This window comes from Lissotriton helveticus, chromosome 2_2 (genome assembly GCF_964261635.1).
Source record: "Lissotriton helveticus chromosome 2_2, aLisHel1.1, whole genome shotgun sequence".
NCBI lineage: Eukaryota > Metazoa > Chordata > Amphibia > Caudata > Salamandridae > Lissotriton > Lissotriton helveticus.
This window is the reverse complement of record NC_136060.1, coordinates 206,194,443-206,212,713: the sequence shown is the minus strand read 5'-3', so window position 1 is coordinate 206,212,713 and position 18,271 is coordinate 206,194,443.

Here is an 18,271-nt window from a genome sequence, read left to right as displayed (position 1 = left end):
GTAGGCTCCTTAATAACTTCTCTGCCAAGTCATATGCTTCTCGCTTTTCACCATCATCTCATAACGTTGTAGACACCTCCTGCAGTTGGTGCTCTAGCATGCGCAACAATGGGATAGCTTTGCTCAAAGAACAGTCCTGCCTGCTGACTTCACGCGTGGAGAGCTCAAAAGGACGAAGCATGTCTGTCAGGCTTGCAATTAGCTTCCATTACTCAAACTCTAGCTTCATCTCTTTGTGAGTAGAACCCAGTTTATAGACATACTCATTTATTACCTCCCACTGCTCAGACAGATGCTCAAGCATGTAAAAGGTTGAGTTCCAACGTGTTGCCACCTCCTGGATTAGTCCTGGCAGTTTACGTTCATGTTGAAGGCTCCTCAGCTGCTTCCGGGCCTTAAAAGAATTGATGAAACGTGTGCAGATTCTTCGGCAGATGGTCAGTAATTTGACAACTGGCGCTTCTGTTTTCAAGAAGGCTTGCACCACGATGTTAATACTGTGCGCCAAACACGGCACTCTGAAATAGCCACCTTGCTCCATGGCCTTAACTATATTATTGCCATTATCCGTGGAAACATAACCAACTGTGCGATTTCTTGGATGCAGCCATTCATTGACCTTTCTGTTAAACTCCTCCAAAAGGTTAAGTGCAGTGTAAGATTTCTCCATGGCAAACATGCCTACTGTTGCATGTTTGAGAGTAGCTTGAAAAACTTCCTTCGTGTCAACATCTTTGTGTTTTAACTGTTTTTCGACCCCTGCAAAAGAGACCTAGTGTGCAGTGATGCACATGTAATCAAGGGCTGGCAACTGGTTCACAAGTCTGTTGTCATGTGGATAGTGTGAACAGCACTCTTCAGAATAGCTGCGCCAATCACCTCCAGCACATCTTGATGTAGTGCTGGAACAGCAACCCTTGCAAAATAGAACCGGCTAGGAACCTTCCATTTAGGGCAGACTGTTGCCACCAATTCACGAAAACTCACCCCTTCCACGAAAGAGAAAGGGAAAAGGTACAGCGCTAGCAGTTTAGCCAGCTTTGCGTTATACAGACGTACCGTTGGGTGGTTGTGTTCAAATGGCGCATCCGACCAAAACATGCTGCTAATGGTTGGCTGGACCGTTTTACGTGATGATGATGATGATGATGATGATGCAGACTTCAAACCAGTTAGGCTCATTGATTCAGTTTTTTGCATTGGTCTCTGTCCCAGACTCTTAGTGTGCCTCATACATGTTGCAGGCGTAGAGGGTGTGGGCGCTACCACTGCAGTGCTGCTGCCAGGGGTACTGGGTGTACCAGAAAAAATGGCTGTCGCTTCTTCACTTCCCCCTGCACGATCAGCCTCTCGTCATCATCAGATGCAATATCAAGGGATACATTTGGATTTGTTTTTGTTTTGGCTTCCTCAATCGTACTTAGGTGCTTATACCACTGGATAGGGCGGTGTTGTTTGAGATGACCTCTCTGGCCTCCGGTACCATAGTTGGTACCAAGCTTACCCCGACTAACTGATACTTTACAAATCAAACAAACAACCATGTTTTCCGCCTTTTTGCTAACAGTAAAGAAGTCCCAAACTGGGGACTGGAGATGTCTGCTGGTGGTGGAGGTGCTACTTTGACTTTCAATGCCAGATGAAGTGGTGGATGGGCGTGGCTTAATTTGTTTCTGTTGTTCACTTACAGCACCACTACTTGAGGTAATGGAGGTCGAGCTGGATGGAGGTCCCAGCCGGCCCTTCTGACGAGAAAATATGGAAGCTGTAGGTCGTTTTGGTGTTGTAGTTAACTGCGTTGGTGGTGGTACCAGTGCCACGCCGCCCACATGATCATCAGCAGCCATTCGGGATAGGGTGACAATGTGAGTCTGCTGCATGCCCGCTGGGGCTGGAGTGACGTCTGCAGCAGAAGACACCACTTCTTTTTCGTCGTCATCACCCATAAGTCGAAGCCTTGCGGGAACCTTCCTTTTAGGCTTAGCTACCTTTGTCGGCTCATGGCGTGCCTCACTGTCAGACTGCATTGCTGGGTTCCAATCACGATCACGGTCATCAGAATGAAGGGGGCTTGAAGAAGAACTTGTAGTAGTAGTAGTAGCAGCCCTCCTTGACCTTTCTCTTGCTGGGGATCTGGAAGACAATGGATCATCCTCAGGAGGAGTGGCTTCCTCGGATGATACCTCCACTTGAATATCAATTTCCTGATGTGCCCCTACTTCTGGAGGAACAAGCGTTGTAGGCAGTTGTGCCGCTCCATGAACCTCTAGTTGCACCTCTCCATGCACCTCTACTTGCGCCTCTCCTTGTGCATGTACTTGCACCTCTCCTTGCCCATGTACTTGCGCCTCTCCTTGGACAAGTACTTGCGCCTCTCCTTGCCCATGTACTTGCACCTCTCCTTGCCCATGTACTTGCGCCTCTCCTTGCCCATGTACTTGCGCTTGTACTAGTTGCACTTCTGGTTGTCCTTGCGGCTGTGATTGTTGAACACTCGCCAGCTGAGTTATACCCGGCGTTGATTGGATGGTACTTTCTTGTGATGAGCCAACATCACTGGTCGATGGTGATTGAGAAAGTAAAGTGGCTGCTTCAGCAGCACTCATGGTCTTGGACCTAACTTGGCGTGGTGGCACTGACCCCAATGAGGCGGAGGTGCTGCTTCCAGCTTGGTCCCCGGCGGACACCGCTGCTGCTGCAGGCGAAGGTTTTTTTTCCCAAAAAAGGTGTCGGTGGGCACACCAGTCTTCTTGGTAGGTGGTGCCACTTGCTTCTTCTGCTCCTTCTTACTGGCAGTGGCACTGGCAACTTTCTTTGCTGAGGCGCTACGGCCACCTTTCTTTGGGCCCATCTTCTTCAGATGTCAGAACAGCAGGCCGCAGTTGCATGAGTTACAGAGTTGTCTTGTCTGTGGCCACACGTGACGTCGCATGACGTTGTGCTGCACACACCGCTGCAGGACTTCTTCCTGGCACTGGTGGTTCACTTGCGCACCTAAAAGCAATGGAAGCCAGAGGAACATCAGTTAAACACCCAAAAAGTCAAAAAACACTCAAAAATCACCACAATCCAATGCCATCCATGCCCTCAATGATGTTTACATTCAAGACACCCCACAGAAAGACTAGGCCCATGCACCACTGAGTAACCCTGGGCATAATGGGTGAAAGCAAGGCAAAATGGGTGCAGGCCTGAGCACACTGCCTGCCTTCAAAATGGCCCCTTGACCCCCACCACATGGCCAGGCCCTGCCTGTACCAGCCCTCAAAATGTCCCCCACCCACATGGCCATGCCCCATCAACACCCCAAAAAATCGAAAAACACATAAAAATCACCACAATCCAATGCCATCCATGCCCTCAATGATGTTTACATTCAAGACACCCCACAGAAAGACTAGGCCCATGCACCACTGAGTAACCCTGGCCATAATGGATGAAAGTAAGGCAAAATGGGTGCAGGCCTGAGCACACTGCCTGCCTTCAAAATGGCCCGCACCCACATGGCCATGCCCCATCAACACCCCAAAAACATCGAAAAAGACATAAAAATCACCACAATCTAATGCCATCCATGCCCTCAATGATGTTTCTTTACATTCAAGACACCCCACAGAAAGACTAGGCCCATGCACCACTGAGTAACCCTGGGCATAATGGAGGAAAGCAAGGCAAAATGGGTGCAGGCCTGAGCACACTGCCTGCCTTCAAAATGGCCCCTTGACCCCCACCACATGACCAGGCCCTGCCTGTACCAGCCCTCAAAATGGCCCCCACCCACATGGCCATGCCCCATCAACACCCCAAAAAATCGGAGGAGCCAAGATGGCGATCGGAACGGTCGCATAACCGCCTCGCTCCGTGATCTCTTCCTCCCCGCCACCTATCCTGTATTTTATCCTGCTCGGGGTGTTCCGAATTTGGTCACTAAGGAAGAGCCGTCACTTACCATCCTTTTCCGGGGCTCTGGCGTGCAGTGATTCCAGCGTTCTGCCCTGGTCACTTTGTTGGCCTTCCCGGCCCTGACGCCGGGGCCTCGAGTGCTGTGCCTGCCCGGAGATGATCGGAGTGCCGGCGGTCCGGAACCGGTGGAGAGACCCGATGGTGGGAGCCTGAGAGCCGCGGACCGGGACCCCCGGGGCAGACCTGCCCCCGCTGGTGGGCCACCCCGCATGTCCGTTCGCCTACCGGCCCGAAGAAGAGAAGCCGCGCTGTCCGGCACCCCTCAAGTGAGAAACCCACTCCTGTTGTTAGTCCCGCCCGGGATCCGGTGCTGGGCTCCCCCCGAGTGCTGTGGGGAGCACGCCCGTTCTTCTGGTGACTCTCCTTTCTCCGCCGAGCGCCATCCGCCGCGGTTTGGCGGTGAGCCCTGGGGCCGCCGGTGCTCCTGATGGACTTGGAAGAACCTGCGGCGATGGCGGAGGGTGCTGTACTTAAGATGGCGGATGGCCCCTCGGGGTGTCTTTCTCCTGGAGACAGGGAGGTTGCCGCATTTGCTTTCTCCAGCCCTCGTTTGGTTTGGGCGGCCCCTACTCGGAGTGCTATCTGGTTTGCCCTGTCTGCTCTGCGGATCGACCTGTCCTTGAAATGTCGAGCCTTAGAGTTGCGGATAGCTGCCATGGTGGCTCCGCCATTTTGTGACGAAGTGTCGTCTCCCCGAATTGTACTGCCTGAAACTTCGCCGGCGGCTGTGCTGGGATCTCCGGCTGGGTGCTCGATTCTATGGGATCTAGCGGACCCGGGGCCGATGCTGCAGTGCTTTCTACATCCTGTTTTCTTTGCTTCGTGCTGGACGGCCCAGATACTGTGCTTGACCACGTGGATCTTTGAGGAACTTTTGTATTCTGACTGTTGCCGAGTTCTCCTGGTTGCTTCTAGTTTGCCGGGACGTTGTTTTGCGGAGATCCCACCGGCTTTTCCTGACTGGTATGGACCCACTGTGTTCTGCTGTTTTTTGGCTGTGGCGGGGTTGGGAAGCTCGACTCTTCATAAAAGTGGACAGGGGTGATCGTGCCCGGATGTCTGTGGGACCCTTTTTGCATGGCATCTCCGGGCCTCGTTATTCTGGATGGTTCCTGTTTACATCCTGGTGTAGGCTTTTCTTGACTCTCCTTTTCGACCTCGATTAGTGAATTATTGTTGCGGGGGGGTAGTGTTTTATGTCTCGGTCGCTGGCTCCTCTCCTCTCTCTTTCTTCCTTTTCCTCTCCTTCCTTTTCTTATTCCCCTCTCTTTCTTTGTTATAATTCCCTTTCTCTTTTTCTATATTTCGGGTGACTCTGGGCGACAGGCACGCTGTTTAGTGGGGTAGGCCGTAGCCATTATAGTGATGTAGGGTGGGGGGGGTGTTTGTTATTTTAGTTTGTTTTATTCTATGGTCCCTTTTTTGCCTTTTCCAGGGGGTGGGCTATGTCCCTTGGTGTTTACTCCTCTGTTTTGCTAGCGTCTGCACTTTCTCCTTTTTCGGGGCGGGTGGGCTGTACGTGTGGCGTCCACTTTATTTGTTTGCTGGTATTCTTCCTCTATTCTGCACCTGGTATGGGCGTGTGAGGTCTTTGGGCTTTGCCCTACTGTGGTCGTCTGCTTGCGTGGGGGGCTATTTCCCTCCCGCCCCCCCCCCTTCTTTTCTGTATATGTTGCATGACGCGCTGGTAGATATGGTTGCTGCCTCCTTTATATAATGTAAAATGAAACCTCTTTTATCCTGGCGCTGGCGATGTAACGACTTTATTTGCATCCATCCTGTATTTACCCTATCGTATACATTGCTTTGTTATTTTGATTCTCCTGACTTTGCGGCCGGCCCCTGTGGTTGTAGGCCAGCGCTTGTACTTCTACGTGTCTTTCAATAAAGGTTTAAAAAAAAAAAAAAAAAAACACCCCAAAAAATCGAAAAACACATAAAAAACACCACAATCCAATGCCATCCATGCACTCAATGATGTTTCTTTACATTCAAGACACCCCACAGAAAGACTAGGCCCCTGCAACACTGAGTAACCCTGGGCACAATAGATGAAAGCAAGGCAAAATGGGTGCAGGCCTGAGCACACTGCCTGCCTTCAAAATGGCCCCTCGACCCCCTCCACATGGCCAGGCCCTGCCGTACCAGCCCTCAAAATGGCCCCCAGCCACATGGCCATGCCCCATCAACACCCCAAAAAATCGAAAAACACATACAAATCATCACAATCCAATGCCATCCATGCCCTCAATGATGTTTACATTCAAGACACCCCACAGAAAGACTAGGCCCATGCACCACTGAGTAACCCTGGGAATAATGGATGAAAGCAAGGCAAAATGGGTACAGGCCTGAGCACACTGCCTGCCTTCGAAATGGTCCCTTGACCCCCACCACATGGCCAGGCCCTGCCTGTACCAGCCCTCAAAATGGCCCTCACCCACATGGCCATGCCCCATCAACACCCCAAAAAATCGAAAAACCCATAAAAATCACCAAAATCCAATGCCATCCATGCCCTCAATGATGTTTACATTCAAGACCCCCCACAGAAAGACTAGGCCCATGCACCACTGAGTAACCCTGGGCATAATGGATGAAAGCAAGGCAAAATGGGTGCAGGCCTGAGCACACAGCCTGCCTTCAAAATGGCCCCTTGACCCCCACCACATGGCCAGGCCCTGCCTGTACCAGCCCTCAAAATGGCCCCCACCCACATGGCCACGCCCCATCAATACCCCCAAAAAATCGAAAAACACATAAAAATCACCACAATCCAATGCCATCCATGCCCTCAATGATGTTTACATTCAAGACACCCCACAGAAAGACTAGGCCCATGCACCACTGAGTAACCCTGGGCATAATGGATGAAAGCAAGGCAAAATGGGTGCAGGCCTGAGCACACTGCCTGCCTTCAAAATGGCCCCTTGACCCCCACCACATGGCCAGGCCCTGCCTGTACCAGCCCTCAAAATGAACCCCACCCACATGGCCACGCCCCATCAATACCCCAAAAAATCGAAAAACACATAAAAATCACCACAATCCAATGCCATCCATGCCCTCAATGATGTTTACATTCAAGACACTCCACAGAAAGACTAGGCCCATGCACCACTGAGTAACCCTGGGCATAATGGATGAAAGCAAGGCAAAATGGGTGCAGGCCTGAGCACACTGCCTGCCTTCAAAATGGCCCCTTGACCCCCACCACATGGCCAGGCCCCGCCTGTACCAGCCCTCAAAATGGCCCCCACCCACATGGCCATGCCCCATCAACACCCCAAAAAATCGAAAAACAGATAAAAATCACCACAATCCAATGCCATCCATGCCCTCAATGATGTTTACATTCAAGACACCCCACAGAAAGACTTGGTCCAAGCACCACTCACTACCCCTGGGCCTACTGGCTAGTGAGGCTTTACAGGCACCCCAAAATTAAAAACAATTAACAGTGAGCTAAAATTCCATGACATAAATGAGAATTAAGTTAAAAAAAAATTACAGAAACAGTTGTATCATGCACCCATGACTAACCCTGGGCGTACTGGATACTGTGGCTACCCACCACAATATATATTTTGTTAAAGTTGTGAAAAAAGTTTTAGAACTGGAGTTGCCTCAACTGCAATGCCCCAAACAAACAACACCAACTTACTTGTAAAATCTCAAGTCCAAAAGTGATCCAAACTCCAAAGTCCAAAAAGTCCTCAAATACAAATATCCAGCAGCAGCAGCCACAAAAAGTAATCCTTCCAGCTCCACAGCCAAATGAAAAGTGAGCAGGACATGGACAAAGCACTGTGAGGAACCTGCTGGACAGGAACAGGAAGTTGGAGACTCTGGGGCACTTCCTTCCTCCCACCCCACCCCACAAAATGGACTCCTGCACCAAAAAGTGCAGCCAAATGTAATCTGACCAAAATCATCATTTCCACAAGGTTTATGCTTCCTCCGGTGGATTTCTTGTGCAGAATTGCAATTTTTGCAATTCGGGAACGCGAGCTGTTCAAACCTCTCGCCGGAAGTCAGCTGCGCGCCGTCGCGGGCCTTTATGACGTACTCACGTTGTCAAACTCTCGCCATGCAAGATGGCAAGCCGCGATAACGTAATTGCATTCGAAAAACTCTCGCGCGATCACGCAGCAAGATCGAAAATTGCGCAGCACACGCAACACCGGGAGAAAAACAACTCGGCAGGCTCAGAGTCAACGCCACGCACGTGATATTGTATTTTTCAAGCGCAACCAAGCAAAATAATTCGTAGCTTGCAAATTTGCAGATAATATGGTAAATTTGCACGATTATATAAAACACTAGATTTGGGAGGGCCTAAGGGACAATTTAAAGACCAAGCATAGGTTGTATCCCCTGTACTAATATATTAACAACCTAACAAACCTATGGGTCTCTCATCTGAAAATCTGATCAGGAAGACTTTATGTTGCACATCAGCAGCACAATGGTATGCTGATGGAAAGTCAGAAGGTAGGATATTGACTTAAGGCGTCATACAGAAGATGGTTAACCCTATGTTGGCATTGTGTAACTATGTTATTGGATTCCCATCAACATCGTGTGTGATCAATATTATCATGTGGTCCTCCGTCCTGGGTCTGTGTCTCTAGATCACCGAGACAGCTTTGGTACCCACTATGGACTCATAGTTTCCATGTGCCAGCAATTGGACAACCATATGAATCTGATCTGACGGGTTCGTTTAGTGCAAAAAAACAAAAGTGTGTGAAAGAGGTTAAAATAGGATAGAGAATCTCAAAAATATTTTATTCAGACAAGAACTCTTCCTAATTTAAAACAAAGAACAGCGCAAAACATAACTGCATTTTAACAAATATCTGCATGGGGGCCAACATGTTTCAGCCTTAGCGGGAAAAAGGCCCCCGGGCTTTCTTCAGGGCCTCTGTTCTAATAACAATGCGACTGCAAAATTAGTGTTTGGTGATAAACTAGATTCCAAAAAATTATATATTACTAAGATCTATTCAACAGTAAAGGATATGATCCTCCATAAACTGTGGCTTCACTTCTCCAGCACCCGATATCTCTGTTGATTCTGTGGAGGAGGAGGCGAAAAATAAACACAACGAACACAAGGAAAAGACACCTTATGGTTAGGGACCGTTCCTTAACCAAGACACCTTAGGTATATGTCTAAGTTTAGTACATATAACTACTCACCCAGAGTGTCTGGGGAAAAGACCTCACCTCATCCTGGACCTGGCTCAGGCGTAGTGAGACCCCGCTCTGAAAAAACAAATGGTATACTGGAAAATAGGAGCATATCTGAGGGCTAATTTCGGGACTAATACAGAAGTAACAATAGAATCGCGAATACAACCACCTCAAGATTACACCTGATTGGTGGTTGAGTAATCGAATGGACCAGTGAAAAAGAACGGCTCTGCAAGGTGCCTTGCCTCCCCCTGTCTCAGCCACGGCCAGAGGCAACGCCGGACAGGTAAGGAGCCACTACGGGCTTCCATTATACCCCATAGACTTTTGCAGCAGGCTTACTTTATGAAATAATAGCAAGACACACCTAGGTTTTTCTATATGATACCATTAGGTCGACTAAGGATCTCCTTGACACAGTAATAAATTCGGTTTTGACACAGGAAGGAGCAATAGATGTACAGGGGGTGGGGTGATGTCCTAGAGAGCAGGATTTCTGTAGCATGGTTTTTACCTGAATAGCAAAGAATTTTTACTGGTATATGCAGGAATGGGTAAAGATAGGAATAGTGAGTCCTGTACCCGATCCTATTTTCCAGTATACCATTTGTTTTTTCAGAGCGGGGTCTCACTACGCCTGAGCCAGGTCCAGGATGAGGTGAGGTCTTTTCCCCAGACACTCTGGGTGAGTAGTTATATGTACTAAACTTAGACATATACCTAAGGTGTCTTGGTTAAGGAACGGTCCCTAACCATAAGGTGTCTTTTCCTTGTGTTCGTTGTGTTTATTTTTCGCCTCCTCCTCCACAGAATCAACAGAGATATCGGGTGCTGGAGAAGTGAAGCCACAGTTTATGGAGAATCATATCCTTTACTGTTGAATAGATCTTAGTAATATATAATTTTTTGGAATCTAGTTTATCACCAAACACTAATTTTGCAGTCGCATTGTTATTAGAACAGAGGCCCTGAAGAAAGACTAGGGTCCTTTTTCCCGCTAAGGCTGAAACATGTTGGCCCCCATGCAGATATTTGTTAAATTGCAGTTATGTTTTGCGCTGTTCTTTGTTTTAAATTAGGAAGAGTTCTTGTCTGAATAAAATATTTTTGAGATTCTCTATCCTATTTTAACCTCTTTCACACACTTTTGTTTTTTTGCACTGCACGAACCCGTCAGATCAGATTCATATGGTTGTCCAATTGCTGGCACATGGAAACTATGAGTCCATAGTGGGTACCAAAGCTGTCTCGGTGATCTAGAGACACAGACCCAGGACGGAGGACCACATGATAATATTGATCACACACGATGTTGATGGGAATCCAATAACATAGTTACACAATGCCAACATAGGGTTAACCATCTTCTGTATGACGCCTTAAGTCAATATCCTACCTTCTGACTTTCCATCAGCATACCATTGTGCTGCTGATGTGCAACATAAAGTCTTCCTGATCAGATTTTCAGATGAGAGACCCATAGGTTTGTTAGGTTGTTAATAAATTTGCACGATTCGCGGATCGCGAAATCGTCAAAAATCCGCAAATTTGCCTGCGAAACGGATTTTATGCCCACGCTTAATTGGGAGTATACGTTGTAAATATGTGTGCTATAAAAGATTGTGCACCACGTAGTAAAGTGGCAGTCTCCTGAGAACCTACTCTGTACTTCTGGGACAACTGTGCTTAGCTGCAGCTAATAAACCTGATTTTCTACGCCTAACAGAGTGTCTCGTGTCTCTGTTCGACAAGGTAGGTGAACTCCGAGATTTAAGGCGTGCCCTGCGCCGCCAGGCCCATAAGGCCCGGTTCTTCAGGGGTCAGACACAACCCACCACTATAGTCAGGGTGAGCTAGATACATAACTAAGATAACCAGTCCTTGACTTCTTGTAGGGGACTGCCGAGCCCAACCTGAGTACCATCCAGCATGGCCCATCATTGCCCTGTCTTCCAGCAGGAGAGATCCAATGACACAGACCCTCGCTGCTTTGTAAGGGGTTCTGTACATACATGTGACACATGAGGTCTCTATAACCAACCGGCACAATACCACGGTCAGTTTGACTCAAACATACCCGTCTCAAAATACCTGCTGAAAACTCATTAATTAATGACTGTGAGAGCACTACTTACTGAGGTACTACATTAAGGGCCAGATGTATTTAAGGGTTTTACTCATTCTGTGTCTATTGGAAAATGTGTTTGTTCATTTGACCCTAAGAGACTCCATTTGCCTTTCACTAGCATTACTGTAAGTAATCTAATAGAAGTCAGTATATTTTTGAGTACACTGTTAACTTGATACCTTCAATGTCATAACTTGAAAAGTTTGCATTGGATTTTGTCTTTTTGGTCTTTTATGCTCAGAATATAAGAATCTGTATTTCTAAACCTGTGTGGAGTATTTTTGTGGTGTACTCATTGTGCAATTGTTTGTGTGGGTGAGTTGCACAAATACTTTACACATTCCCTCTTATGACAAGCCGTGCTAAGCTACCGGAGGGTTTGCATGGTTATCTAAGTTATGTATCCAGCTTACCCTGACTAGAGTGGTGGGCTTTGCCTGGCCTGAGTGTAAACCTCAGCCAACCAGAAACCCCATTTCTAACAGTTGCTGAACTATATATTAGGCTGGACTAATTTTCTTTTGTTATTACCCCTCACAATTGGCTCTATTTTTATGCATTACTGATGCTGATTTGACAAGCTACATGTTCCCTTCTGAAATGATACCTACTTTCTGAATAAACCTTCATGGCTTTGACTTTGAATTTTTCCCTGTGAAGGTTTTCTTTATTTGTTGAAGGGTCCATGTCTCCTGAGACTCACATGGTTCTGATCCTGCTCATCGGCCAATTTCATCAATTAATGAACGTGTCTACAATATCCTTAAACATTGATCTCATTAGAAGTTTTGGATCAATTTACAAATGTATCATGGAACCACCTCTGCCAGGCATTAGGTATATATATATATTAAATGAAAAATAATCAAAAACGTTTCAAAACGGAGAGAGGTTTGAGTCACAGTTCCCTTGGTCTAGGTCCACTTTCTCCTCAGCAGCTCCGCTGTGCTGTCCCCTGTTCTCCTGACCTCCAACCTCCTCCTGGGAGGTTCGAGGCTGCTGCCTGCAGCGCCTAGGAATCAGCCTGCCCTCAGCCAGCTCTACGCCTTGCCCCTAACCTGAAACACTACAGACACTACCACTGTTATTCTCCCGCCACTGTAATTATGTTCATCCTCATTTCATTTTATTTTTAATTTAAATGTCATTGCTGTTCCACCACTGTTTTAAATTACCACCATTGTTTCATTCATCTTGGTGCCTGCCTCCATCCCGCAGCTGCTGCCCCTGTGGCCCCTCCCCCCTGACAGCCCCCACTCCTGCCTCCCAGCCTCTGATCCCTCCCCTATTTAATGACGGCTTCTGCTGGCATGCCGAAAGCGCGCCAAAGGCAAGCCCATCTGCACCCGTCCATGACCAGACCATGACCAGCACAAGGGACCCTGGATCTTGAGCCACCCACCACTACAACACAGCCGTCCTCCTCGCACTCAACCCTGAAAGACACAGTGACTGCCAACAGGCCACGCCAAACACGACCCATGGCCAATTTTCCTGCTGCCACTGCCCTCAGACCTTCACCTCCACCCCAACCACCAACACCGCGATGCACACACCAACAACGCTCCATGCACAGACAAGCCGTAGAGATCTGGAACCTACTTAACTCTTTCTTGCCCGACATCACCTTCTTCATGGAGATCTGGACCACTGCCTCCTCCGCACCGAGATCAACACCGCCATCCCGGATGAATTCAAGATCCAGAAGAAGGACCGCCCCAACCACCTGGGAGGGAGCCTCGCCATCGCTCACAAAAACACCCTCCACATCACCACCTCCAGCGAAACCTACTCCTCCACCGTACACCAGCACTTCCAGATCCAGACCTGTCCCAACTCCACACTCCGCAGCACCCTCGCCTACAGACTCCCAGGCCCTCATACCCTCTTAACCGCTATCATCACTGACCTCATCGCACCCCACACCATAGCTTTGATGATCTACATACTAATTGGAGACCTGAACTTCCACCTCAACAACTCCAGTTACCCCAACCTCCCCAACATTGGACTTAAACAACTCATCACCACACCGACTCAAAGGGCAGGACACACCCAGGACACACCCTCAACTCCATCTTGGCAGCAGGAAACAGAACGTCTATTTTAGCCACACAATGCAACCCCATGGACCGACCACCACTGTGAACACTTCCTCATCAACAAACCCATGGCTCCCAAACCATCCCCACGCCCATCGCGAAGGAACTGGAGCAAAGTCACCAACAAACAAATCAATTCCACCGTCACCCAGACACCCACACTGCGGCATCCAATGCCAACCTCGCAGCCAGGGAGTTTCACATTTGATCTTCAATGGTGCAGAGAAGCTCGCACCACTACGCAAACCCAACAAACAGCGACTCAGGAAAGCCGTCTATTCACCACCGATCTCCAAGAAGCCAGACGCACTTGCAGATGACTCGAGAAGAACTGCAGAAATGGCAAGACACCGGGACACTACACCTCCTACAAGGACGCTATGACGGACTACCACAAATGAATTGTGGTTTGATTTTAGTAGTACTTTTTGTTCAAAATAAATTAAAGAAAGGTTCTAGTGCTTGGTTTATTGAAACATGAAATGTCTAAAGTATATTACATACATAGCAGCTAGAATGAGACGTTTTTAATAATTGTTTCAGCATTTGTGGACCTATGCAGTTGATCTGCCAATGTGTCAAGGAAAGCCAAGTAAAATAAACCCCTCTAGATTAAAGACAGTTGACTTTCTTCAGCAAACCAAATGCAGATGTGTCTGTTACAGGTCAGAAATACCTAGGGAAACATGGCAAACACACACATTTCTTACAGCCTTTATATGGCTGGTAGCCATGGCCATTTTGGAAGATATATTCCCAAGCTGTTTACCTTTTGCCTCCTATTGTTCTAACCCTGCTTTCGTTGGCTATAGGATTCTGGGCACTTTACAATTGGTGATCAGTGCTAAAGTGCATATGCTCTCTGTGCAAATTGTGATATGATTGGTTATCTATTATTGGCATATTTAATTTACAGGTAAGTCCCTAGTAAAGTGCATGGTGTGTGCCAGGCCAGGTAAATCAAATGCTAATAGTGGGCTTGCAGCACTGGTTGTGCCACCCACATGAGTAGCCCAGTAAATGTATCTCAGACCTACCACTGTAGTGTCTGCACGTGCGGTTTGTAAACTGCCATGTAGTTCTGGCAGGTGTTCCCACTTGCCAGGCCCAAACCTTTTCTTTCCTTACATGTAAGGCACCACTAAGGCAGGCCAAGGTACCCTCAAGGGCAAAGTGCAGTGCATGTGAAAGGTAGGACATTTACTAGTGTGTGTGACATGTCCTGATAGTGAAATACAGTGGATTTCATTTTTCACTGTTGAAAGGCTATCTGCTCTATAGGCTTACAATGGGGTTGCCCTGTACAATGCTTACATGTGTAACTTTCCCAATGTCAAATTAGGAAAATCATGTTTGGATTCTCTCAATATTCAGAATTTATTAACACACCTTTTGGTAAAGGTGTTTTTTAAATAGTGTGTTTGAAAATATCACTTTTAGAAAGTGAGTATTTTCTTACTTCACTATTCCGTGTGCCTCTGGCTGTTTGTGTATTTAGCGTCTGGTGTGTGGGTGACAGCAGATGAGATGTGCATTTACTCTAGACAGTCACTGAGGGGGTGGGGCGGGGATTGAGGTTGAGGTGTGCCCTGCCTTGCCTTATGACTCAGCAAAGGGCTGAATAGACCAGGACTGCTTTTAGAGTGATGGGGGGATTGTTACTTACACCAGAATGGGCTCCTTTTACACAATGCTCTCTCCGCCCCCTGTGGTCATGCTGCACCAGTGAATTCAGGAATGGTTTGGACTGGGTTCAGATACACTTGCACAAAGAGAACAAAGACATTTCAGGGTATAAGTATTCAACTTAAAACCCCAGAACTTTTGAATACTTCAGGGAACAAGAGGACCTGCCCAGGAAGAAGAGTCAAAGGACTGTGTGAGGAGCACTGCCTTTTCTGAGTATGGGGTGGGTTTGCCTGCAGCTGCTGCTTCCTTAAGTATTGGAGGAAAAGGACTGACTCTTTGGCCCTGCTGTGGCATCCTGCTTGTGTAGGGAGTCTCCAGGGGCCTATGGGTGCTGGCCTCCTATTGAAAGTTTCCGAAATACAAAAGACTTTGTCGAAAGATTCTTGTTGGATCTTCAGAGAAAACCTGCCTGAAAGGAAAACTGTAAACCATGCAAGAAGTGCTGCCCTGATGAGAGGGGTTATTTGACCTGCAGCTGTTGCTCCAATCTGCATCAGTAAAAGGAAGGGACTGACCTAATTTCATTAATTTCCAATGCAAGCGCGTGGAGTGCGGGAGGGTGCTTTCCTGGTTGTTCTTACGGCCTCCAACTGAGAGTGCGTGTGAAGCACTTGTGAAGCTCTTTAGCGCGTGTGAAGTGCTTCTTGTTTTTATTACCTGCCGTCCACAAGTTTGGGGCCTGGAGGGGAGAGAGCATTGGTGTGAGGGTGCTCTCCCCATCTGTTGCCTCTGGTGCATGCGCCTGCTCAGGGTGAGAAGCCAGCGAGAAAGAAGCTGCATCAGCATCTCCCACGATGGGCCCAAGCTGAGGAGAAGTTTCTGAGCCACCTGTTGAAGGGGAGGATAGCCCCGCCCATCTTCAGGAGCACAAGGGCTCTGCAGTGGTTCAAGCCTCAGGAGATGCAGCCACCACCCTTGGTTATGCTTAGCTTTTTTTAGGTGTTCTTTTATGGAGTTTAGAATGGCGCGAACTTGACCTGGATTCGGGTATCAGAGCCCTTTACATAGCACCAGTTGCGTTACATGAGGACACACGTTAACTTTTTTTAGGCACAGGGAGATTAAGTGATTTGCCCAGAATCACAGGATGTTCAGCGTCATTGCCAAGACTCGAACCCGGTTCCCGAGATTTGAGGTCGACCGCTCTAGCCGTTAGGCCAACTCCTCTCCCCAAGCTTCCCCCGGCCGAGAGAGTTGCCCCAATGCTGGGGGAAGCCTTTATCCATATTACACAGGTCCTGCCCACCCCATCGGGAATGTGGGACAAACAGGGCAGGAGTGGCTAGCCTAGGAGAGAGCACCCAGTGTTCTGATATTCCCAACAACTCCTTTTCTGGGATGCCGCCGACAAGTAAGGAGGGGCCTGGCTGGGCAGCCTACGGGCCAACCTATACCGTTCTGCACCCAGTGATTGGTGAGTGAGGCGGAGCTTTCTAATTGCTATCGGCAGGCCCACTTGCTCGCAGGCATCTGCAAACAGTGCATTCTTGGGGGGCATTATCTGGCTCCACAAACATGGGGAGGACCGGGGGAGGCCTCCCCACTGACTTGACCATACCCCAGGTCTTGGGTGACTTATAGGTACATGATTTACTGCACAATGATATGATGTTTACCACCCTTGCTTTGGGGCAACAGTGATTTTGAGGATTTAATTATGTAACAAACTGCCCAGTACACACAGTGGTTTATATGATGAGGTCTAATGCGCTTCCAGAGAGATCCAAAAAGGGAGAGAAGAAGGGTATGGCACCGTAAGTCCCTTCACAAAACTGTCAAAACAAAGGCCGTGTAAGTCGATATTCCAAGATTATTGGTTCTTACACATATATATATATATATATCAACTGCACAGAAACTTAGATTCCTAGTTATGGGAAGTCCTCCTTAATGGAAGAGGAAACTTCACACACCATTAGTGTCATGCTTCATCATAGAAATCCTCTTCCCACCCTAGTAGGACAGTGCCACCAGGGCGGACTCAACCTCCTCAAAGACTGACTAAGCAGAAGGGAGTTCTTGCATAAATCTTACTGTACAACACCACAGGGGAAGGGGATCCAGATGAAAAACTTTAAAAATACCTTAGTGTGTCCTGGGGATTACCTTTAATGACTGTGACACTAGGTAAGATCTAAACAATAGATTGGATGAATGTCTAGGAATATAATGACTCATGCCCATCCCTAACCTGCCAAGCTTGTTTCTGCCCATTGGTAATTAGCCTACACGGTCTCAGGCATGCCTTAGGGCATGTGGATCCCTATTGGTGGTATATGTGTTAACTAATCCTGTTTCAAGACTAATATAATCTACCTTGTGAGGTGCCTAATTAGGCCCTTACTATCTATCCTACCTTTTTGTTGAGTAGAAGTATAAAACCTGTGTTAGAAAAGATAAAGGGGAGAAACAAAAGCAAAAGGAGAAATAATTACTCATAAAATCTGAGTTTGAAACAAGACTCAACCATAATATCTAGGATGAACATCCAAGAGTGTGCTTTTATAAGTGCTCCAAAACGAAAAACCTCCAGAATATCGAGTATTCTATGTGAAATATAGTGTAGTGGCCACAGGCCTGCTCGGGACAGTAGTCTGTAAAATAGTGGAATTTCCATAATGTCTATTTAACTTTAAAATTACTTACCCTAAAATTTAGGGGATACCAGCTTCATAGTCACAAAGGGGGTGGGGTCCTTTGTAGTCACACACTACGGGGAAAGAGAAATGACAATGGATGTGGTTTTAGGTATAAAAATATAATAGACAAAAACACACAGTATCAGACATTACTAATGTACTGTAGATATTACACTCTTCATTATCTGTGCAACTGATGGCAGTGGATATTTTGGTGCCCAAACTGCAGTTAGTGAAAGTCACAAATGTATGACAGTTTCCCATATTACCTTTGTTATTTTAGGAAACCAAATGGTCGCAAATGGTCCTATTAATTGAAAACATTGCCCTTCTCATAGATGGCACATTATAGGACGCTCAGGGAATGTACCGTTGGGTGAAACATCTTAAAAAAGCAGGGAAGTAGTATACAAGTGTTGACTTACAATTCTGATTAATTTGGGACTTGTGAAGTAACAAACAGACTATTTCACAAGTGTTCACTCATGGAAATCATTGATTCTTATAAAGGAAGCTGACAGGTTGAAGAGGAGAAACCTGTAACGGTCATA